Here is a 22,295-nt window from a genome sequence, read left to right on the forward strand (position 1 = left end):
AAACATGTCAGGGTGAGGTCTCGAGATGCGTCTGTGTCATTGGCCACAGAGATTATGTGCTACATGTTATCAAGCTAACATAAAACCCTAAATAAGAAGCAGATAAAAAGATTTACTTTTGTCTCAGCTGAAACAAAGACTACAATACAACTTTGCAAAAAAGATAGTTATTTCAATTAAAAACCTTTTTCTGTTATCCTCTACTGGTCGGTAATGGCCAGGAAGCTTACATGATATCGGTCTATCTATCTCACTTACTATACAGTTACTCCCTTTGAAAGTAGGGGATGCAAGTCCATTTTAGCCTGCAATCCATAGGAAAAGACACTTCTCTCTCAGTCTATACTCTGTAGGCATACAATAGTATCAGCTTTGCTTCATTGATGTGATGTCATAATCAGGTTTAGCTCACAAGAGACTTGTCCACTACATAGCTGTCTCCTGTGTTACAGCGTGAGCCAATTTTAAGAGGATGATATGCAAATATTGTAATGCACAAAAACAGTACATGCCATGCTAGATAAAAGCAAGGGGTGACACCCAAACTAAAAACGAGGCTATGCAATTGGTGTTTCTGGTTCTTTCTTATGCTCTCAAAATCAAGTGGTATATTTTTCACGCTACAATTGGATTCGGACTTTGATTCTCCATAACCTTGAGCAACGAATCTCTGAACCTGATAAAAACTTGCAATGTTCTCCCCGTCGGGGAATCGAACCCCGGTCTCCCGCGTGACAGGCGGGGATACTCACCACTATACTAACGAGGACTAACTTGGTGAATCTGCAGGCAAAATTGGAGCTGAAAATACACCCAAAAACATGTCAGGGTGAGGTCTCGAGATGCGTCTGTGTCATTGGCCACAGAGATTATGTGCTACATGTTATCAAGCTAACATAAAACCCTAAATAAGAAGCAGATAAAAAGATTTATTTTTGTCTCAGCTGAAACAAAGACTACAATACCACTTTGCAAAAAAGATAGTCATTTCAATTAAAAACCTTTTTCTGTTATCCTCTACTGGTCGGTAATGGCCAGGAAGCTTACATGATATCGGTCTACCTATCTCACTTACTATACAGTCACTCCCTTTGAAAGTAGGGGATGCAAGTCCATTTTAGCCTGCAATTCATAGGAAAAGACACTTCTCTCTCAGTCTATACTCTGTAGGCATACAATAGTATCAGCTTTGCTTCATTGATGTGATGTCATAATCAGGTTTAGCTCACAAGAGACTTGTCCACTACATAGCTGTCTCCTGTGTTACAGCGTGAGCCAATTTTAAGAGGATGATATGCAAATATTGTAATGCACAAAAACAGTACATGCCATGCTAGATAAAAGCAAGGGGTGACACCCAAACTAAAAACGAGGCTATGCAATTGGTGTTTCTGGTTCTTTCTTATGCTCTAAAAATCAAGTGGTATATTTTACACGCTACAATTGGATTCGGACTTTGATTCTCCATAACCTTGAGCAACGAATCTCTGAACCTGATAAAAACTTGCAATGTTCTCCCCGTCGGGGAATCGAACCCCGGTCTCCCGCGTGACAGGCGGGGATACTCACCACTATACTAACGAGGACTAACTTGGTGAATCTGCAGGCAAAATTGGAGCTGAAAATACACCCAAAAACATGTCAGGGTGAGGTCTCGAGATGCGTCTGTGTCATTGGCCACAGAGATTATGTGCTACATGTTATCAAGCTAACATAAAACCCTAAATAAGAAGCAGATAAAAAGATTTACTTTTGTCTCAGCTGAAACAAAGACTACAATACAACTTTGCAAAAAAGATAGTTATTTCAATTAAAAACCTTTTTCTGTTATCCTCTACTGGTCGGTAATGGCCAGGAAGCTTACATGATATCGGTCTATCTATCTCACTTACTATACAGTTACTCCCTTTGAAAGTAGGGGATGCAAGTCCATTTTAGCCTGCAATCCATAGGAAAAGACACTTCTCTCTCAGTCTATACTCTGTAGGCATACAATAGTATCAGCTTTGCTTCATTGATGTGATGTCATAATCAGGTTTAGCTCACAAGAGACTTGTCCACTACATAGCTGTCTCCTGTGTTACAGCGTGAGCCAATTTTAAGAGGATGATATGCAAATATTGTAATGCACAAAAACAGTACATGCCATGCTAGATAAAAGCAAGGGGTGACACCCAAACTAAAAACGAGGCTATGCAATTGGTGTTTCTGGTTCTTTCTTATGCTCTCAAAATCAAGTGGTATATTTTTCACGCTACAATTGGATTCGGACTTTGATTCTCCATAACCTTGAGCAACGAATCTCTGAACCTGATAAAAACTTGCAATGTTCTCCCCCGTCGGGGAATCGAACCCCGGTCTCCCGCGTGACAGGCGGGGATACTCACCACTATACTAACGAGGACTAACTTGGTGAATCTGCAGGCAAAATTGGAGCTGAAAATACACCCAAAAACATGTCAGGGTGAGGTCTCGAGATGCGTCTGTGTCATTGGCCACAGAGATTATGTGCTACATGTTATCAAGCTAACATAAAACCCTAAATAAGAAGCAGATAAAAAGATTTATTTTTGTCTCAGCTGAAACAAAGACTACAATACCACTTTGCAAAAAAGATAGTCATTTCAATTAAAAACCTTTTTCTGTTATCCTCTACTGGTCGGTAATGGCCAGGAAGCTTACATGATATCGGTCTACCTATCTCACTTACTATACAGTTACTCCCTTTGAAAGTAGGGGATGCAAGTCCATTTTAGCCTGCAATTCATAGGAAAAGACACTTCTCTCTCAGTCTATACTCTGTAGGCATACAATAGTATCAGCTTTGCTTCATTGATGTGATGTCATAATCAGGTTTAGCTCACAAGAGACTTGTCCACTACATAGCTGTCTCCTGTGTTACAGCGTGAGCCAATTTTAAGAGGATGATATGCAAATATTGTAATGCACAAAAACAGTACATGCCATGCTAGATAAAAGCAAGGGGTGACACCCAAACTAAAAACGAGGCTATGCAATTGGTGTTTCTGGTTCTTTCTTATGCTCTAAAAATCAAGTGGTATATTTTACACGCTACAATTGGATTCGGACTTTGATTCTCCATAACCTTGAGCAACGAATCTCTGAACCTGATAAAAACTTGCAATGTTCTCCCCGTCGGGGAATCGAACCCCGGTCTCCCGCGTGACAGGCGGGGATACTCACCACTATACTAACGAGGACTAACTTGGTGAATCTGCAGGCAAAATTGGAGCTGAAAATACACCCAAAAACATGTCAGGGTGAGGTCTCGAGATGCGTCTGTGTCATTGGCCACAGAGATTATGTGCTACATGTTATCAAGCTAACATAAAACCCTAAATAAGAAGCAGATAAAAAGATTTATTTTTGTCTCAGCTGAAACAAAGACTACAATACAACTTTGCAAAAAAGATAGTTATTTCAATTAAAAACCTTTTTCTGTTATCCTCTACTGGTCGGTAATGGCCAGGAAGCTTACATGATATCGGTCTATCTATCTCACTTACTATACAGTTACTCCCTTTGAAAGTAGGGGATGCAAGTCCATTTTAGCCTGCAATCCATAGGAAAAGACACTTCTCTCTCAGTCTATACTCTGTAGGCATACAATAGTATCAGCTTTGCTTCATTGATGTGATGTCATAATCAGGTTTAGCTCACAAGAGACTTGTCCACTACATAGCTGTCTCCTGTGTTACAGCGTGAGCCAATTTTAAGAGGATGATATGCAAATATTGTAATGCACAAAAACAGTACATGCCATGCTAGATAAAAGCAAGGGGTGACACCCAAACTAAAAACGAGGCTATGCAATTGGTGTTTCTGGTTCTTTCTTATGCTCTCAAAATCAAGTGGTATATTTTTCACGCTACAATTGGATTCGGACTTTGATTCTCCATAACCTTGAGCAACGAATCTCTGAACCTGATAAAAACTTGCAATGTTCTCCCCGTCGGGGAATCGAACCCCGGTCTCCCGCGTGACAGGCGGGGATACTCACCACTATACTAACGAGGACTAACTTGGTGAATCTGCAGGCAAAATTTGAGCTGAAAATACACCCAAAAACATGTCAGGGTGAGGTCTCGAGATGCGTCTGTGTCATTGGCCACAGAGATTATGTGCTACATGTTATCAAGCTAACATAAAACCCTAAATAAGAAGCAGATAAAAAGATTTATTTTTGTCTCAGCTGAAACAAAGACTACAATACCACTTTGCAAAAAAGATAGTCATTTCAATTAAAAACCTTTTTCTGTTATCCTCTACTGGTCGGTAATGGCCAGGAAGCTTACATGATATCGGTCTACCTATCTCACTTACTATACAGTTACTCCCTTTGAAAGTAGGGGATGCAAGTCCATTTTAGCCTGCAATTCATAGGAAAAGACACTTCTCTCTCAGTCTATACTCTGTAGGCATACAATAGTTTCAGCTTTGCTACATTGATGTGATGTCATAATCAGGTTTAGCTCACAAGAGACTTGTCCACTACATAGCTGTCTCCTGTGTTACAGCATGAGCCAATTGTAAGAGGATGATATGCAAATATTGTAATGCACAAAAACAGTACATGCCATGCTAGATAAAAGCAAGGGGTGATACCCAAACTAAAAACGAGGCTATGCAATTGGTGTTTCTGGTTCTTTCTTATGCTCTCAAAATCAAGTGGTATATTTTTCACGCTACAATTGGATTCGGACTTTGATTCTCCATAACCTTGAGCAACGAATCTCTGAACCTGATAAAAACTTGCAATGTTCTCCCCGTCGGGGAATCGAACCCCGGTCTCCCGCGTGACAGGCAGGGATACTCACCACTATACTAACGAGGACTAACTTGGTGAATCTGCAGGCAAAATTGGAGCTGAAAATACACCCAAAAACATGTCAGGGTGAGGTCTCGAGATGCGTCTGTGTCATTGGCCACAGAGATTATGTGCTACATGTTATCAAGCTAACATAAAACCCTAAATAAGAAGCAGATAAAAAGATTTATTTTTGTCTCAGCTGAAACAAAGACTACAATACCACTTTGCAAAAAAGATAGTCATTTCAATTAAAAACCTTTTTCTGTTATCCTCTTCTGGTCGGTAATGGCCAGGAAGCTTACATGATATCGGTCTATCTATCTCACTTACTATACAGTTACTCCCTTTGAAAGTAGGGGATGCAAGTCCATTTTAGCCTGCAATCCATAGGAAAAGACACTTCTCTCTCAGTCTATACTCTGTAGGCATACAATAGTTTCAGCTTTGCTTCATTGATGTGATGTCATAATCAGGTTTAGCTCACAAGAGACTTGTCCACTACATAGCTGTCTCCTGTGTTACAGCGTGAGCCAATTTTAAGAGGATGATATGCAAATATTGTAATGCACAAAAACAGTACATGCCATGCTAGATAAAAGCAAGGGGTGACACCCAAACTAAAAACGAGGCTATGCAATTGGTGTTTCTGGTTCTTTCTTATGCTCTCAAAATCAAGTGGTATATTTTTCACGCTACAATTGGATTCGGACTTTGATTCTCCATAACCTTGAGCAACGAATCTCTGAACCTGATAAAAACTTGCAATGTTCTCCCCGTCGGGGAATCGAACCCCGGTCTCCCGCGTGACAGGCGGGGATACTCACCACTATACTAACGAGGACTAACTTGGTGAATCTGCAGGCAAAATTGGAGCTGAAAATACACCCAAAAACATGTCAGGGTGAGGTCTCGAGATGCGTCTGTGTCATTGGCCACAGAGATTATGTGCTACATGTTATCAAGCTAACATAAAACCCTAAATAAGAAGCAGATAAAAAGATTTATTTTTGTCTCAGCTGAAACAAAGACTACAATACCACTTTGCAAAAAAGATAGTCATTTCAATTAAAAACCTTTTTCTGTTATCCTCTACTGGTCGGTAATGGCCAGGAAGCTTACATGATATCGGTCTACCTATCTCACTTACTATACAGTTACTCCCTTTGAAAGTAGGGGATGCAAGTCCATTTTAGCCTGCAATTCATAGGAAAAGACACTTCTCTCTCAGTCTATACTCTGTAGGCATACAATAGTTTCAGCTTTGCTACATTGATGTGATGTCATAATCAGGTTTAGCTCACAAGAGACTTGTCCACTACATAGCTGTCTCCTGTGTTACAGCATGAGCCAATTGTAAGAGGATGATATGCAAATATTGTAATGCACAAAAACAGTACATGCCATGCTAGATAAAAGCAAGGGGTGATACCCAAACTAAAAACGAGGCTATGCAATTGGTGTTTCTTCTGGTTCTTTCTTATGCTCTCAAAATCAAGTGGTATATTTTTCACGCTACAATTGGATTCGGACTTTGATTCTCCATAACCTTGAGCAACGAATCTCTGAACCTGATAAAAACTTGCAATGTTCTCCCCGTCGGGGAATCGAACCCCGGTCTCCCGCGTGACAGGCGGGGATACTCACCACTATACTAACGAGGACTATCTTGGTGCATCTTCAGGCAAAATTGGAGCTGAAAATACATCCAAAAACATGTCAGGGTGAGGTCTCGAGATGCGTCTGTGTCATTGGCCACAGAGATTATGTGCTACATGTTATCAAGCTAACATAAAACCCTAAATAAGAAGCAGATAAAAAGATTTATTTTTGTCTCAGCTGAAACAAAGACTACAATACCACTTTGCAAAAAAGATAGTCATTTCAATTAAAAACCTTTTTCTGTTATCCTCTACTGGTCGGTCGTGGCCAGGAAGCTTACATGATATCGGTCTATCTATCTCACTTACTATACAGTTACTCCCTTTGAAAGTAGGGGATGCAAGTCCATTTTAGCCTGCAATTCATAGGAAAAGACACTTCTCTCTCAGTCTATACTCTGTAGGCATACAATAGTTTCAGCTTTGCTACATTGATGTGATGTCATAATCAGGTTTAGCTCACAAGAGACTTGTCCACTACATAGCTGTCTCCTGTGTTACAGCGTGAGCCAATTTTAAGAGGATGATATGCAAATATTGTAATGCACAAAAACAGTACATGCCATGCTAGATAAAAGCAAGGGGTGACACCCAAACTAAAAACGAGGCTATGCAATTGGTGTTTCTGGTTCTTTCTTATGCTCTCAAAATCAAGTGGTATATTTTTCACGCTACAATTGGATTCGGACTTTGATTCTCCATAACCTTGAGCAACGAATCTCTGAACCTGATAAAAACTTGCAATGTTCTCCCCGTCGGGGAATCGAACCCCGGTCTCCCGCGTGACAGGCGGGGATACTCACCACTATACTAACGAGGACTAACTTGGTGAATCTGCAGGCAAAATTGGAGCTGAAAATACACCCAAAAACATGTCAGGGTGAGGTCTCGAGATGCGTCTGTGTCATTGGCCACAGAGATTATGTGCTACATGTTATCAAGCTAACATAAAACCCTAAATAAGAAGCAGATAAAAAGATTTATTTTTGTCTCAGCTGAAACAAAGACTACAATACCACTTTGCAAAAAAGATAGTCATTTCAATTAAAAACCTTTTTCTGTTATCCTCTACTGGTCGGTAATGGCCAGGAAGCTTACATGATATCGGTCTACCTATCTCACTTACTATACAGTTACTCCCTTTGAAAGTAGGGGATGCAAGTCCATTTTAGCCTGCAATTCATAGGAAAAGACACTTCTCTCTCAGTCTATACTCTGTAGGCATACAATAGTTTCAGCTTTGCTACATTGATGTGATGTCATAATCAGGTTTAGCTCACAAGAGACTTGTCCACTACATAGCTGTCTCCTGTGTTACAGCATGAGCCAATTGTAAGAGGATGATATGCAAATATTGTAATGCACAAAAACAGTACATGCCATGCTAGATAAAAGCAAGGGGTGATACCCAAACTAAAAACGAGGCTATGCAATTGGTGTTTCTGGTTCTTTCTTATGCTCTCAAAATCAAGTGGTATATTTTTCACGCTACAATTGGATTCGGACTTTGATTCTCCATAACCTTGAGCAACGAATCTCTGAACCTGATAAAAACTTGCAATGTTCTCCCCATCGGGGAATCGAACCCCGGTCTCCCGCGTGACAGGCAGGGATACTCACCACTATACTAACGAGGACTAACTTGGTGAATCTGCAGGCAAAATTGGAGCTGAAAATACACCCAAAAACATGTCAGGGTGAGGTCTCGAGATGCGTCTGTGTCATTGGCCACAGAGATTATGTGCTACATGTTATCAAGCTAACATAAAACCCTAAATAAGAAGCAGATAAAAAGATTTATTTTTGTCTCAGCTGAAACAAAGACTACAATACCACTTTGCAAAAAAGATAGTCATTTCAATTAAAAACCTTTTTCTGTTATCCTCTTCTGGTCGGTAATGGCCAGGAAGCTTACATGATATCGGTCTATCTATCTCACTTACTATACAGTTACTCCCTTTGAAAGTAGGGGATGCAAGTCCATTTTAGCCTGCAATCCATAGGAAAAGACACTTCTCTCTCAGTCTATACTCTGTAGGCATACAATAGTTTCAGCTTTGCTTCATTGATGTGATGTCATAATCAGGTTTAGCTCACAAGAGACTTGTCCACTACATAGCTGTCTCCTGTGTTACAGCGTGAGCCAATTTTAAGAGGATGATATGCAAATATTGTAATGCACAAAAACAGTACATGCCATGCTAGATAAAAGCAAGGGGTGACACCCAAACTAAAAACGAGGCTATGCAATTGGTGTTTCTGGTTCTTTCTTATGCTCTCAAAATCAAGTGGTATATTTTTCACGCTACAATTGGATTCGGACTTTGATTCTCCATAACCTTGAGCAACGAATCTCTGAACCTGATAAAAACTTGCAATGTTCTCCCCGTCGGGGAATCGAACCCCGGTCTCCCGCGTGACAGGCGGGGATACTCACCACTATACTAACGAGGACTAACTTGGAGAATCTGCAGGCAAAATTGGAGCTGAAAATACACCCAAAAACATGTCAGGGTGAGGTCTCGAGATGCGTCTGTGTCATTGGCCACAGAGATTATGTGCTACATGTTATCAAGCTAACATAAAACCCTAAATAAGAAGCAGATAAAAAGATTTATTTTTGTCTCAGCTGAAACAAAGACTACAATACCACTTTGCAAAAAAGATAGTCATTTCAATTAAAAACCTTTTTCTGTTATCCTCTACTGGTCGGTAATGGCCAGGAAGCTTACATGATATCGGTCTACCTATCTCACTTACTATACAGTTACTCCCTTTGAAAGTAGGGGATGCAAGTCCATTTTAGCCTGCAATTCATAGGAAAAGACACTTCTCTCTCAGTCTATACTCTGTAGGCATACAATAGTTTCAGCTTTGCTACATTGATGTGATGTCATAATCAGGTTTAGCTCACAAGAGACTTGTCCACTACATAGCTGTCTCCTGTGTTACAGCATGAGCCAATTGTAAGAGGATGATATGCAAATATTGTAATGCACAAAAACAGTACATGCCATGCTAGATAAAAGCAAGGGGTGATACCCAAACTAAAAACGAGGCTATGCAATTGGTGTTTCTGGTTCTTTCTTATGCTCTCAAAATCAAGTGGTATATTTTTCACGCTACAATTGGATTCGGACTTTGATTCTCCATAACCTTGAGCAACGAATCTCTGAACCTGATAAAAACTTGCAATGTTCTCCCCGTCGGGGAATCGAACCCCGGTCTCCCGCGTGACAGGCGGGGATACTCACCACTATACTAACGAGGACTATCTTGGTTCATCTCCAGGCAAAATTGGAGCTGAAAATACATCCAAAAACATGTCAGGGTGAGGTCTCGAGATGCGTCTGTGTCATTGGCCACAGAGATTATGTGCTACATGTTATCAAGCTAACATAAAACCCTAAATAAGAAGCAGATAAAAAGATTTATTTTTGTCTCAGCTGAAACAAAGACTACAATACCACTTTGCAAAAAAGATAGTCATTTCAATTAAAAACCTTTTTCTGTTATCCTCTACTGGTCGGTCGTGGCCAGGAAGCTTACATGATATCGGTCTATCTATCTCACTTACTATACAGTTACTCCCTTTGAAAGTAGGGGATGCAAGTCCATTTTAGCCTGCAATTCATAGGAAAGGACACTTCTCTCTCAGTCTATACTCTGTAGGCATACAATAGTTTCAGCTTTGCTACATTGATGTGATGTCATAATCAGGTTTAGCTCACAAGAGACTTGTCCACTACATAGCTGTCTCCTGTGTTACAGCGTGAGCCAATTTTAAGAGGATGATATGCAAATATTGTAATGCACAAAAACAGTACATGCCATGCTAGATAAAAGCAAGGGGTGACACCCAAACTAAAAACGAGGCTATGCAATTGGTGTTTCTGGTTCTTTCTTATGCTCTCAAAATCAAGTGGTATATTTTTCACGCTACAATTGGATTCGGACTTTGATTCTCCATAACCTTGAGCAACGAATCTCTGAACCTGATAAAAACTTGCAATGTTCTCCCCGTCGGGGAATCGAACCCCGGTCTCCCGCGTGACAGGCGGGGATACTCACCACTATACTAACGAGGACTAACTTGGTGAATCTGCAGGCAAAATTGGAGCTGAAAATACACCCAAAAACATGTCAGGGTGAGGTCTCGAGATGCGTCTGTGTCATTGGCCACAGAGATTATGTGCTACATGTTATCAAGCTAACATAAAACCCTAAATAAGAAGCAGATAAAAAGATTTATTTTTGTCTCAGCTGAAACAAAGACTACAATACCACTTTGCAAAAAAGATAGTCATTTCAATTAAAAACCTTTTTCTGTTATCCTCTACTGGTCGGTAATGGCCAGGAAGCTTACATGATATCGGTCTACCTATCTCACTTACTATACAGTTACTCCCTTTGAAAGTAGGGGATGCAAGTCCATTTTAGCCTGCAATTCATAGGAAAAGACACTTCTCTCTCAGTCTATACTCTGTAGGCATACAATAGTTTCAGCTTTGCTACATTGATGTGATGTCATAATCAGGTTTAGCTCACAAGAGACTTGTCCACTACATAGCTGTCTCCTGTGTTACAGCATGAGCCAATTGTAAGAGGATGATATGCAAATATTGTAATGCACAAAAACAGTACATGCCATGCTAGATAAAAGCAAGGGGTGATACCCAAACTAAAAACGAGGCTATGCAATTGGTGTTTCTGGTTCTTTCTTATGCTCTCAAAATCAAGTGGTATATTTTTCACGCTACAATTGGATTCGGACTTTGATTCTCCATAACCTTGAGCAACGAATCTCTGAACCTGATAAAATCTTGCAATGTTCTCCCCGTCGGGGAATCGAACCCCGGTCTCCCGCGTGACAGGCGGGGATACTCACCACTATACTAACGAGGACTAACTTGGTGAATCTGCAGGCAAAATTGGAGCTGAAAATACACCCAAAAACATGTCAGGGTGAGGTCTCGAGATGCGTCTGTGTCATTGGCCACAGAGATTATGTGCTACATGTTATCAAGCTAACATAAAACCCTAAATAAGAAGCAGATAAAAAGATTTATTTTTGTCTCAGCTGAAACAAAGACTACAATACAACTTTGCAAAAAAGATAGTCATTTCAATTAAAAACCTTTTTCTGTTATCCTCTACTGGTCGGTCATGGCCAGGAAGCTTACATGATATTGGTCTATCTATCTCACTTACTATACAGTTACTCCCTTTGAAAGTAGGGGATGCAAGTCCATTTTAGCCTGCAATCCATAGGAAAAGACACTTCTCTCTCAGTCTATACTCTGTAGGCATACAATAGTATCAGCTTTGCTTCATTGATGTGATGTCATAATCAGGTTTAGCTCACAAGAGACTTGTCCACTACATAGCTGTCTCCTGTGTTACAGCGTGAGCCAATTTTAAGAGGATGATATGCAAATATTGTAATGCACAAAAACAGTACATGCCATGCTAGATAAAAGCAAGGGGTGACACCCAAACTAAAAACGAGGCTATGCAATTGGTGTTTCTGGTTCTTTCTTATGCTCTCAAAATCAAGTGGTATATTTTTCACGCTACAATTGGATTCGGACTTTGATTCTCCATAACCTTGAGCAACGAATCTCTGAACCTGATAAAAACTTGCAATGTTCTCCCCGTCGGGGAATCGAACCCCGGTCTCCCGCGTGACAGGCGGGGATACTCACCACTATACTAACGAGGACTAACTTGGTGAATCTGCAGGCAAAATTGGAGCTGAAAATACACCCAAAAACATGTCAGGGTGAGGTCTCGAGATGCGTCTGTGTCATTGGCCAAAGAGATTATGTGCTACATGTTATCAAGCTAACATAAAACCCTAAATAAGAAGCAGATAAAAAGATTTATTTTTGTCTCAGCTGAAACAAAGACTACAATACAACTTTGCAAAAAAGATAGTTATTTCAATTAAAAACCTTTTTCTGTTATCCTCTACTGGTCGGTCATGGCCAGGAAGCTTACATGATATCGGTCTATCTATCTCACTTACTATACAGTTACTCCCTTTGAAAGTAGGGGATGCAAGTCCATTTTAGCCTGCAATCCATAGGAAAAGACACTTCTCTCTCAGTCTATACTCTGTAGGCATACAATAGTTTCAGCTTTGCTTCATTGATGTGATGTCATAATCAGGTTTAGCTCACAAGAGACTTGTCCACTACATAGCTGTCTCCTGTGTTACAGCGTGAGCCAATTTTAAGAGGATGATATGCAAATATTGTAATGCACAAAAACAGTACATGCCATGCTAGATAAAAGCAAGGGGTGACACCCAAACTAAAAACGAGGCTATGCAATTGGTGTTTCTGGTTCTTTCTTATGCTCTCAAAATCAAGTGGTATATTTTTCACGCTACAATTGGATTCGGACTTTGATTCTCCATAACCTTGAGCAACGAATCTCTGAACCTGATAAAAACTTGCAATGTTCTCCCCGTCGGGGAATCGAACCCCGGTCTCCCGCGTGACAGGCGGGGATACTCACCACTATACTAACGAGGACTAACTTGGTGAATCTGCAGGCAAAATTGGAGCTGAAAATACACCCAAAAACATGTCAGGGTGAGGTCTCGAGCTGCGTCTGTGTCATTGGCCACAGAGATTATGTGCTACATGTTATCAAGCTAACATAAAACCCTAAATAAGAAGCAGATAAAAAGATTTATTTTTGTCTCAGCTGAAACAAAGACTACAATACCACTTTGCAAAAAAGATAGTCATTTCAATTAAAAACCTTTTTCTGTTATCCTCTACTGGTCGGTAATGGCCAGGAAGCTTACATGATATCGGTCTACCTATCTCACTTACTATACAGTTACTCCCTTTGAAAGTAGGGGATGCAAGTCCATTTTAGCCTGCAATTCATAGGAAAAGACACTTCTCTCTCAGTCTATACTCTGTAGGCATACAATAGTTTCAGCTTTGCTACATTGATGTGATGTCATAATCAGGTTTAGCTCACAAGAGACTTGTCCACTACATAGCTGTCTCCTGTGTTACAGCATGAGCCAATTGTAAGAGGATGATATGCAAATATTGTAATGCACAAAAACAGTACATGCCATGCTAGATAAAAGCAAGGGGTGATACCCAAACTAAAAACGAGGCTATGCAATTGGTGTTTCTGGTTCTTTCTTATGCTCTCAAAATCAAGTGGTATATTTTTCACGCTACAATTGGATTCGGACTTTGATTCTCCATAACCTTGAGCAACGAATCTCTGAACCTGATAAAAACTTGCAATGTTCTCCCCGTCGGGGAATCGAACCCCGGTCTCCCGCGTGACAGGCGGGGATACTCACCACTATACTAACGAGGACTATCTTGGTGCATCTCCAGGCAAAATTGGAGCTGAAAATACATCCAAAAACATGTCAGGGTGAGGTCTCGAGATGCGTCTGTGTCATTGGCCACAGAGATTATGTGCTACATGTTATCAAGCTAACATAAAACCCTAAATAAGAAGCAGATAAAAAGATTTATTTTTGTCTCAGCTGAAACAAAGACTACAATACCACTTTGCAAAAAAGATAGTCATTTCAATTAAAAACCTTTTTCTGTTATCCTCTACTGGTCGGTCGTGGCCAGGAAGCTTACATGATATCGGTCTATCTATCTCACTTACTATACAGTTACTCCCTTTGAAAGTAGGGGATGCAAGTCCATTTTAGCCTGCAATTCATAGGAAAGGACACTTCTCTCTCAGTCTATACTCTGTAGGCATACAATAGTTTCAGCTTTGCTACATTGATGTGATGTCATAATCAGGTTTAGCTCACAAGAGACTTGTCCACTACATAGCTGTCTCCTGTGTTACAGCGTGAGCCAATTTTAAGAGGATGATATGCAAATATTGTAATGCACAAAAACAGTACATGCCATGCTAGATAAAAGCAAGGGGTGACACCCAAACTAAAAACGAGGCTATGCAATTGGTGTTTCTGGTTCTTTCTTATGCTCTCAAAATCAAGTGGTATATTTTTCACGCTACAATTGGATTCGGACTTTGATTCTCCATAACCTTGAGCAACGAATCTCTGAACCTGATAAAAACTTGCAATGTTCTCCCCGTCGGGGAATCGAACCCCGGTCTCCCGCGTGACAGGCGGGGATACTCACCACTATACTAACGAGGACTAACTTGGTGAATCTGCAGGCAAAATTGGAGCTGAAAATACACCCAAAAACATGTCAGGGTGAGGTCTCGAGATGCGTCTGTGTCATTGGCCACAGAGATTATGTGCTACATGTTATCAAGCTAACATAAAACCCTAAATAAGAAGCAGATAAAAAGATTTATTTTTGTCTCAGCTGAAACAAAGACTACAATACCACTTTGCAAAAAAGATAGTCATTTCAATTAAAAACCTTTTTCTGTTATCCTCTACTGGTCGGTAATGGCCAGGAAGCTTACATGATATCGGTCTACCTATCTCACTTACTATACAGTTACTCCCTTTGAAAGTAGGGGATGCAAGTCCATTTTAGCCTGCAATTCATAGGAAAAGACACTTCTCTCTCAGTCTATACTCTGTAGGCATACAATAGTTTCAGCTTTGCTACATTGATGTGATGTCATAATCAGGTTTAGCTCACAAGAGACTTGTCCACTACATAGCTGTCTCCTGTGTTACAGCATGAGCCAATTGTAAGAGGATGATATGCAAATATTGTAATGCACAAAAACAGTACATGCCATGCTAGATAAAAGCAAGGGGTGATACCCAAACTAAAAACGAGGCTATGCAATTGGTGTTTCTGGTTCTTTCTTATGCTCTCAAAATCAAGTGGTATATTTTTCACGCTACAATTGGATTCGGACTTTGATTCTCCATAACCTTGAGCAACGAATCTCTGAACCTGATAAAATCTTGCAATGTTCTCCCCGTCGGGGAATCGAACCCCGGTCTCCCGCGTGACAGGCGGGGATACTCACCACTATACTAACGAGGACTAACTTGGTGAATCTGCAGGCAAAATTGGAGCTGAAAATACACCCAAAAACATGTCAGGGTGAGGTCTCGAGATGCGTCTGTGTCATTGGCCACAGAGATTATGTGCTACATGTTATCAAGCTAACATAAAACCCTAAATAAGAAGCAGATAAAAAGATTTATTTTTGTCTCAGCTGAAACAAAGACTACAATACAACTTTGCAAAAAAGATAGTCATTTCAATTAAAAACCTTTTTCTGTTATCCTCTACTGGTCGGTCATGGCCAGGAAGCTTACATGATATTGGTCTATCTATCTCACTTACTATACAGTTACTCCCTTTGAAAGTAGGGGATGCAAGTCCATTTTAGCCTGCAATCCATAGGAAAAGACACTTCTCTCTCAGTCTATACTCTGTAGGCATACAATAGTATCAGCTTTGCTTCATTGATGTGATGTCATAATCAGGTTTAGCTCACAAGAGACTTGTCCACTACATAGCTGTCTCCTGTGTTACAGCGTGAGCCAATTTTAAGAGGATGATATGCAAATATTGTAATGCACAAAAACAGTACATGCCATGCTAGATAAAAGCAAGGGGTGACACCCAAACTAAAAACGAGGCTATGCAATTGGTGTTTCTGGTTCTTTCTTATGCTCTCAAAATCAAGTGGTATATTTTTCACGCTACAATTGGATTCGGACTTTGATTCTCCATAACCTTGAGCAACGAATCTCTGAACCTGATAAAAACTTGCAATGTTCTCCCCGTCGGGGAATCGAACCCCGGTCTCCCGCGTGACAGGCGGGGATACTCACCACTATACTAACGAGGACTAACTTGGTGAATCTGCAGGCAAAATTGGAGCTGAAAATACACCCAAAAACATGTCAGGGTGAGGTCTCGAGATGCGTCTGTGTCATTGGCCAAAGAGATTATGTGCTACATGTTATCAAGCTAACATAAAACCCTAAATAAGAAGCAGATAAAAAGATTTATTTTTGTCTCAGCTGAAACAAAGACTACAATACAACTTTGCAAAAAAGATAGTTATTTCAATTAAAAACCTTTTTCTGTTATCCTCTACTGGTCGGTCATGGCCAGGAAGCTTACATGATATCGGTCTATCTATCTCACTTACTATACAGTTACTCCCTTTGAAAGTAGGGGATGCAAGTCCATTTTAGCCTGCAATCCATAGGAAAAGACACTTCTCTCTCAGTCTATACTCTGTAGGCATACAATAGTTTCAGCTTTGCTTCATTGATGTGATGTCATAATCAGGTTTAGCTCACAAGAGACTTGTCCACTACATAGCTGTCTCCTGTGTTACAGCGTGAGCCAATTTTAAGAGGATGATATGCAAATATTGTAATGCACAAAAACAGTACATGCCATGCTAGATAAAAGCAAGGGGTGACACCCAAACTAAAAACGAGGCTATGCAATTGGTGTTTCTGGTTCTTTCTTATGCTCTCAAAATCAAGTGGTATATTTTTCACGCTACAATTGGATTCGGACTTTGATTCTCCATAACCTTGAGCAACGAATCTCTGAACCTGATAAAAACTTGCAATGTTCTCCCCGTCGGGGAATCGAACCCCGGTCTCCCGCGTGACAGGCGGGGATACTCACCACTATACTAACGAGGACTAACTTGGTGAATCTGCAGGCAAAATTGGAGCTGAAAATACACCCAAAAACATGTCAGGGTGAGGTCTCGAGCTGCGTCTGTGTCATTGGCCACAGAGATTATGTGCTACATGTTATCAAGCTAACATAAAACCCTAAATAAGAAGCAGATAAAAAGATTTATTTTTGTCTCAGCTGAAACAAAGACTACAATACCACTTTGCAAAAAAGATAGTCATTTCAATTAAAAACCTTTTTCTGTTATCCTCTACTGGTCGGTAATGGCCAGGAAGCTTACATGATATCGGTCTACCTATCTCACTTACTATACAGTTACTCCCTTTGAAAGTAGGGGATGCAAGTCCATTTTAGCCTGCAATTCATAGGAAAAGACACTTCTCTCTCAGTCTATACTCTGTAGGCATACAATAGTATCAGCTTTGCTTCATTGATGTGATGTCATAATCAGGTTTAGCTCACAAGAGACTTGTCCACTACATAGCTGTCTCCTGTGTTACAGCGTGAGCCAATTTTAAGAGGATGATATGCAAATATTGTAATGCACAAAAACAGTACATGCCATGCTAGATAAAAGCAAGGGGTGACACCCAAACTAAAAACGAGGCTATGCAATTGGTGTTTCTGGTTCTTTCTTATGCTCTAAAAATCAAGTGGTATATTTTACACGCTACAATTGGATTCGGACTTTGATTCTCCATAACCTTGAGCAACGAATCTCTGAACCTGATAAAAACTTGCAATGTTCTCCCCGTCGGGGAATCGAACCCCGGTCTCCCGCGTGACAGGCGGGGATACTCACCACTATACTAACGAGGACTAACTTGGTGAATCTGCAGGCAAAATTGGAGCTGAAAATACACCCAAAAACATGTCAGGGTGAGGTCTCGAGATGCGTCTGTGTCATTGGCCACAGAGATTATGTGCTACATGTTATCAAGCTAACATAAAACCCTAAATAAGAAGCAGATAAAAAGATTTATTTTTGTCTCAGCTGAAACAAAGACTACAATACAACTTTGCAAAAAAGATAGTTATTTCAATTAAAAACCTTTTTCTGTTATCCTCTACTGGTCGGTAATGGCCAGGAAGCTTACATGATATCGGTCTATCTATCTCACTTACTATACAGTTACTCCCTTTGAAAGTAGGGGATGCAAGTCCATTTTAGCCTGCAATCCATAGGAAAAGACACTTCTCTCTCAGTCTATACTCTGTAGGCATACAATAGTATCAGCTTTGCTTCATTGATGTGATGTCATAATCAGGTTTAGCTCACAAGAGACTTGTCCACTACATAGCTGTCTCCTGTGTTACAGCGTGAGCCAATTTTAAGAGGATGATATGCAAATATTGTAATGCACAAAAACAGTACATGCCATGCCAGATAAAAGCAAGGGGTGACACCCAAACTAAAAACGAGGCTATGCAATTGGTGTTTCTGGTTCTTTCTTATGCTCTCAAAATCAAGTGGTATATTTTTCACGCTACAATTGGATTCGGACTTTGATTCTCCATAACCTTGAGCAACGAATCTCTGAACCTGATAAAAACTTGCAATGTTCTCCCCGTCGGGGAATCGAACCCCGGTCTCCCGCGTGACAGGCGGGGATACTCACCACTATACTAACGAGGACTAACTTGGTGAATCTGCAGGCAAAATTGGAGCTGAAAATACACCCAAAAACATGTCAGGGTGAGGTCTCGAGATGCGTCTGTGTCATTGGCCACAGAGATTATGTGCTACATGTTATCAAGCTAACATAAAACCCTAAATAAGAAGCAGATAAAAAGATTTATTTTTGTCTCAGCTGAAACAAAGACTACAATACCACTTTGCAAAAAAGATAGTCATTTCAATTAAAAACCTTTTTCTGTTATCCTCTACTGGTCGGTAATGGCCAGGAAGCTTACATGATATCGGTCTACCTATCTCACTTACTATACAGTTACTCCCTTTGAAAGTAGGGGATGCAAGTCCATTTTAGCCTGCAATTCATAGGAAAAGACACTTCTCTCTCAGTCTATACTCTGTAGGCATACAATAGTTTCAGCTTTGCTACATTGATGTGATGTCATAATCAGGTTTAGCTCACAAGAGACTTGTCCACTACATAGCTGTCTCCTGTGTTACAGCATGAGCCAATTGTAAGAGGATGATATGCAAATATTGTAATGCACAAAAACAGTACATGCCATGCTAGATAAAAGCAAGGGGTGATACCCAAACTAAAAACGAGGCTATGCAATTGGTGTTTCTGGTTCTTTCTTATGCTCTCAAAATCAAGTGGTATATTTTTCACGCTACAATTGGATTCGGACTTTGATTCTCCATAACCTTGAGCAACGAATCTCTGAACCTGATAAAAACTTGCAATGTTCTCCCCGTCGGGGAATCGAACCCCGGTCTCCCGCGTGACAGGCGGGGATACTCACCACTATACTAACGAGGACTAACTTGGTGAATCTGCAGGCAAAATTGGAGCTGAAAATACACCCAAAAACATGTCAGGGTGAGGTCTCGAGATGCGTCTGTGTCATTGGCCACAGAGATAATGTGCTACATGTTATCAAGCTAACATAAAACCCTAAATAAGAAGCAGATAAAAAGATTTATTTTTGTCTCAGCTGAAACAAAGACTACAATACCACTTTGCAAAAAAGATAGTCATTTCAATTAAAAACCTTTTTCTGTTATCCTCTTCTGGTCGGTAATGGCCAGGAAGCTTACATGATATCGGTCTATCTATCTCACTTACTATACAGTTACTCCCTTTGAAAGTAGGGGATGCAAGTCCATTTTAGCCTGCAATCCATAGGAAAAGACACTTCTCTCTCAGTCTATACTCTGTAGGCATACAATAGTTTCAGCTTTGCTTCATTGATGTGATGTCATAATCAGGTTTAGCTCACAAGAGACTTGTCCACTACATAGCTGTCTCCTGTGTTACAGCGTGAGCCAATTTTAAGAGGATGATATGCAAATATTGTAATGCACAAAAACAGTACATGCCATGCTAGATAAAAGCAAGGGGTGACACCCAAACTAAAAACGAGGCTATGCAATTGGTGTTTCTGGTTCTTTCTTATGCTCTCAAAATCAAGTGGTATATTTTTCACGCTACAATTGGATTCGGACTTTGATTCTCCATAACCTTGAGCAACGAATCTCTGAACCTGATAAAAACTTGCAATGTTCTCCCCGTCGGGGAATCGAACCCCGGTCTCCCGCGTGACAGGCGGGGATACTCACCACTATACTAACGAGGACTAACTTGGTGAATCTGCAGGCAAAATTGGAGCTGAAAATACACCCAAAAACATGTCAGGGTGAGGTCTCGAGCTGCGTCTGTGTCATTGGCCACAGAGATTATGTGCTACATGTTATCAAGCTAACATAAAACCCTAAATAAGAAGCAGATAAAAAGATTTATTTTTGTCTCAGCTGAAACAAAGACTACAATACCACTTTGCAAAAAAGATAGTCATTTCAATTAAAAACCTTTTTCTGTTATCCTCTACTGGTCGGTAATGGCCAGGAAGCTTACATGATATCGGTCTACCTATCTCACTTACTATACAGTTACTCCCTTTGAAAGTAGGGGATGCAAGTCCATTTTAGCCTGCAATTCATAGGAAAAGACACTTCTCTCTCAGTCTATACTCTGTAGGCATACAATAGTTTCAGCTTTGCTACATTGATGTGATGTCATAATCAGGTTTAGCTCACAAGAGACTTGTCCACTACATAGCTGTCTCCTGTGTTACAGCATGAGCCAATTGTAAGAGGATGATATGCAAATATTGTAATGCACAAAAACAGTACATGCCATGCTAGATAAAAGCAAGGGGTGATACCCAAACTAAAAACGAGGCTATGCAATTGGTGTTTCTGGTTCTTTCTTATGCTCTCAAAATCAAGTGGTATATTTTTCACGCTACAATTGGATTCGGACTTTGATTCTCCATAACCTTGAGCAACGAATCTCTGAACCTGATAAAAACTTGCAATGTTCTCCCCGTCGGGGAATCGAACCCCGGTCTCCCGCGTGACAGGCGGGGATACTCACCACTATACTAACGAGGACTAACTTGGAGAATCTGCAGGCAAAATTGGAGCTGAAAATACACCCAAAAACATGTCAGGGTGAGGTCTCGAGATGCGTCTGTGTCATTGGCCACAGAGATTATGTGCTACATGTTATCAAGCTAACATAAAACCCTAAATAAGAAGCAGATAAAAAGATTTATTTTTGTCTCAGCTGAAACAAAGACTACAATACCACTTTGCAAAAAAGATAGTCATTTCAATTAAAAACCTTTTTCTGTTATCCTCTACTGGTCGGTAATGGCCAGGAAGCTTACATGATATCGGTCTACCTATCTCACTTACTATACAGTTACTCCCTTTGAAAGTAGGGGATGCAAGTCCATTTTAGCCTGCAATTCATAGGAAAAGACACTTCTCTCTCAGTCTATACTCTGTAGGCATACAATAGTTTCAGCTTTGCTACATTGATGTGATGTCATAATCAGGTTTAGCTCACAAGAGACTTGTCCACTACATAGCTGTCTCCTGTGTTACAGCATGAGCCAATTGTAAGAGGATGATATGCAAATATTGTAATGCACAAAAACAGTACATGCCATGCTAGATAAAAGCAAGGGGTGATACCCAAACTAAAAACGAGGCTATGCAATTGGTGTTTCTGGTTCTTTCTTATGCTCTCAAAATCAAGTGGTATATTTTTCACGCTACAATTGGATTCGGACTTTGATTCTCCATAACCTTGAGCAACGAATCTCTGAACCTGATAAAAACTTGCAATGTTCTCCCCGTCGGGGAATCGAACCCCGGTCTCCCGCGTGACAGGCGGGGATACTCACCACTATACTAACGAGGACTATCTTGGTGCATCTCCAGGCAAAATTGGAGCTGAAAATACATCCAAAAACATGTCAGGGTGAGGTCTCGAGATGCGTCTGTGTCATTGGCCACAGAGATTATGTGCTACATGTTATCAAGCTAACATAAAACCCTAAATAAGAAGCAGATAAAAAGATTTATTTTTGTCTCAGCTGAAACAAAGACTACAATACCACTTTGCAAAAAAGATAGTCATTTCAATTAAAAACCTTTTTCTGTTATCCTCTACTGGTCGGTCGTGGCCAGGAAGCTTACAT

General features: G+C 40.4%; 27 non-coding genes across 27 annotated transcripts; all 27 read right to left on the bottom strand.

The window, feature by feature from the left end:
* Window positions 1–697: 697 nt before the first annotated feature.
* On the bottom strand, window positions 698–769 carry TRNAD-GUC (transfer RNA aspartic acid (anticodon GUC)). The gene has a single exon. It is a non-coding gene; the product is annotated as a tRNA-Asp (tRNA).
* Window positions 770–1,514: 745 nt separating this feature from the next.
* On the bottom strand, window positions 1,515–1,586 carry TRNAD-GUC (transfer RNA aspartic acid (anticodon GUC)). The gene has a single exon. It is a non-coding gene; the product is annotated as a tRNA-Asp (tRNA).
* A 746-nt stretch (window positions 1,587–2,332) lies between these two features.
* TRNAD-GUC (transfer RNA aspartic acid (anticodon GUC)) lies at window positions 2,333–2,404 on the bottom strand. The gene has a single exon. It is a non-coding gene; the product is annotated as a tRNA-Asp (tRNA).
* A 745-nt stretch (window positions 2,405–3,149) lies between these two features.
* Window positions 3,150–3,221, bottom strand: TRNAD-GUC (transfer RNA aspartic acid (anticodon GUC)). The gene has a single exon. It is a non-coding gene; the product is annotated as a tRNA-Asp (tRNA).
* A 745-nt stretch (window positions 3,222–3,966) lies between these two features.
* TRNAD-GUC (transfer RNA aspartic acid (anticodon GUC)) lies at window positions 3,967–4,038 on the bottom strand. The gene has a single exon. It is a non-coding gene; the product is annotated as a tRNA-Asp (tRNA).
* A 745-nt stretch (window positions 4,039–4,783) lies between these two features.
* Window positions 4,784–4,855, bottom strand: TRNAD-GUC (transfer RNA aspartic acid (anticodon GUC)). The gene has a single exon. It is a non-coding gene; the product is annotated as a tRNA-Asp (tRNA).
* A 745-nt stretch (window positions 4,856–5,600) lies between these two features.
* Window positions 5,601–5,672, bottom strand: TRNAD-GUC (transfer RNA aspartic acid (anticodon GUC)). The gene has a single exon. It is a non-coding gene; the product is annotated as a tRNA-Asp (tRNA).
* A 748-nt stretch (window positions 5,673–6,420) lies between these two features.
* Window positions 6,421–6,492, bottom strand: TRNAD-GUC (transfer RNA aspartic acid (anticodon GUC)). Its single transcript has one exon. It is a non-coding gene; the product is annotated as a tRNA-Asp (tRNA).
* A 745-nt stretch (window positions 6,493–7,237) lies between these two features.
* Window positions 7,238–7,309, bottom strand: TRNAD-GUC (transfer RNA aspartic acid (anticodon GUC)). Its single transcript has one exon. It is a non-coding gene; the product is annotated as a tRNA-Asp (tRNA).
* Window positions 7,310–8,054: 745 nt separating this feature from the next.
* On the bottom strand, window positions 8,055–8,126 carry TRNAD-GUC (transfer RNA aspartic acid (anticodon GUC)). Its single transcript has one exon. It is a non-coding gene; the product is annotated as a tRNA-Asp (tRNA).
* Window positions 8,127–8,871: 745 nt separating this feature from the next.
* On the bottom strand, window positions 8,872–8,943 carry TRNAD-GUC (transfer RNA aspartic acid (anticodon GUC)). Its single transcript has one exon. It is a non-coding gene; the product is annotated as a tRNA-Asp (tRNA).
* A 745-nt stretch (window positions 8,944–9,688) lies between these two features.
* On the bottom strand, window positions 9,689–9,760 carry TRNAD-GUC (transfer RNA aspartic acid (anticodon GUC)). The gene has a single exon. It is a non-coding gene; the product is annotated as a tRNA-Asp (tRNA).
* Window positions 9,761–10,505: 745 nt separating this feature from the next.
* On the bottom strand, window positions 10,506–10,577 carry TRNAD-GUC (transfer RNA aspartic acid (anticodon GUC)). The gene has a single exon. It is a non-coding gene; the product is annotated as a tRNA-Asp (tRNA).
* A 745-nt stretch (window positions 10,578–11,322) lies between these two features.
* Window positions 11,323–11,394, bottom strand: TRNAD-GUC (transfer RNA aspartic acid (anticodon GUC)). Its single transcript has one exon. It is a non-coding gene; the product is annotated as a tRNA-Asp (tRNA).
* A 745-nt stretch (window positions 11,395–12,139) lies between these two features.
* TRNAD-GUC (transfer RNA aspartic acid (anticodon GUC)) lies at window positions 12,140–12,211 on the bottom strand. Its single transcript has one exon. It is a non-coding gene; the product is annotated as a tRNA-Asp (tRNA).
* Window positions 12,212–12,956: 745 nt separating this feature from the next.
* Window positions 12,957–13,028, bottom strand: TRNAD-GUC (transfer RNA aspartic acid (anticodon GUC)). The gene has a single exon. It is a non-coding gene; the product is annotated as a tRNA-Asp (tRNA).
* A 745-nt stretch (window positions 13,029–13,773) lies between these two features.
* Window positions 13,774–13,845, bottom strand: TRNAD-GUC (transfer RNA aspartic acid (anticodon GUC)). The gene has a single exon. It is a non-coding gene; the product is annotated as a tRNA-Asp (tRNA).
* Window positions 13,846–14,590: 745 nt separating this feature from the next.
* On the bottom strand, window positions 14,591–14,662 carry TRNAD-GUC (transfer RNA aspartic acid (anticodon GUC)). The gene has a single exon. It is a non-coding gene; the product is annotated as a tRNA-Asp (tRNA).
* Window positions 14,663–15,407: 745 nt separating this feature from the next.
* Window positions 15,408–15,479, bottom strand: TRNAD-GUC (transfer RNA aspartic acid (anticodon GUC)). Its single transcript has one exon. It is a non-coding gene; the product is annotated as a tRNA-Asp (tRNA).
* Window positions 15,480–16,224: 745 nt separating this feature from the next.
* On the bottom strand, window positions 16,225–16,296 carry TRNAD-GUC (transfer RNA aspartic acid (anticodon GUC)). Its single transcript has one exon. It is a non-coding gene; the product is annotated as a tRNA-Asp (tRNA).
* Window positions 16,297–17,041: 745 nt separating this feature from the next.
* Window positions 17,042–17,113, bottom strand: TRNAD-GUC (transfer RNA aspartic acid (anticodon GUC)). The gene has a single exon. It is a non-coding gene; the product is annotated as a tRNA-Asp (tRNA).
* Window positions 17,114–17,858: 745 nt separating this feature from the next.
* TRNAD-GUC (transfer RNA aspartic acid (anticodon GUC)) lies at window positions 17,859–17,930 on the bottom strand. Its single transcript has one exon. It is a non-coding gene; the product is annotated as a tRNA-Asp (tRNA).
* A 745-nt stretch (window positions 17,931–18,675) lies between these two features.
* TRNAD-GUC (transfer RNA aspartic acid (anticodon GUC)) lies at window positions 18,676–18,747 on the bottom strand. The gene has a single exon. It is a non-coding gene; the product is annotated as a tRNA-Asp (tRNA).
* Window positions 18,748–19,492: 745 nt separating this feature from the next.
* On the bottom strand, window positions 19,493–19,564 carry TRNAD-GUC (transfer RNA aspartic acid (anticodon GUC)). The gene has a single exon. It is a non-coding gene; the product is annotated as a tRNA-Asp (tRNA).
* A 745-nt stretch (window positions 19,565–20,309) lies between these two features.
* On the bottom strand, window positions 20,310–20,381 carry TRNAD-GUC (transfer RNA aspartic acid (anticodon GUC)). Its single transcript has one exon. It is a non-coding gene; the product is annotated as a tRNA-Asp (tRNA).
* Window positions 20,382–21,126: 745 nt separating this feature from the next.
* On the bottom strand, window positions 21,127–21,198 carry TRNAD-GUC (transfer RNA aspartic acid (anticodon GUC)). The gene has a single exon. It is a non-coding gene; the product is annotated as a tRNA-Asp (tRNA).
* A 745-nt stretch (window positions 21,199–21,943) lies between these two features.
* On the bottom strand, window positions 21,944–22,015 carry TRNAD-GUC (transfer RNA aspartic acid (anticodon GUC)). The gene has a single exon. It is a non-coding gene; the product is annotated as a tRNA-Asp (tRNA).
* Window positions 22,016–22,295: the final 280 nt, after the last annotated feature.

The sequence above is a fragment of the Pseudophryne corroboree genome, chromosome 11 (genome assembly GCF_028390025.1).
Source record: "Pseudophryne corroboree isolate aPseCor3 chromosome 11, aPseCor3.hap2, whole genome shotgun sequence".
NCBI lineage: Eukaryota > Metazoa > Chordata > Amphibia > Anura > Myobatrachidae > Pseudophryne > Pseudophryne corroboree.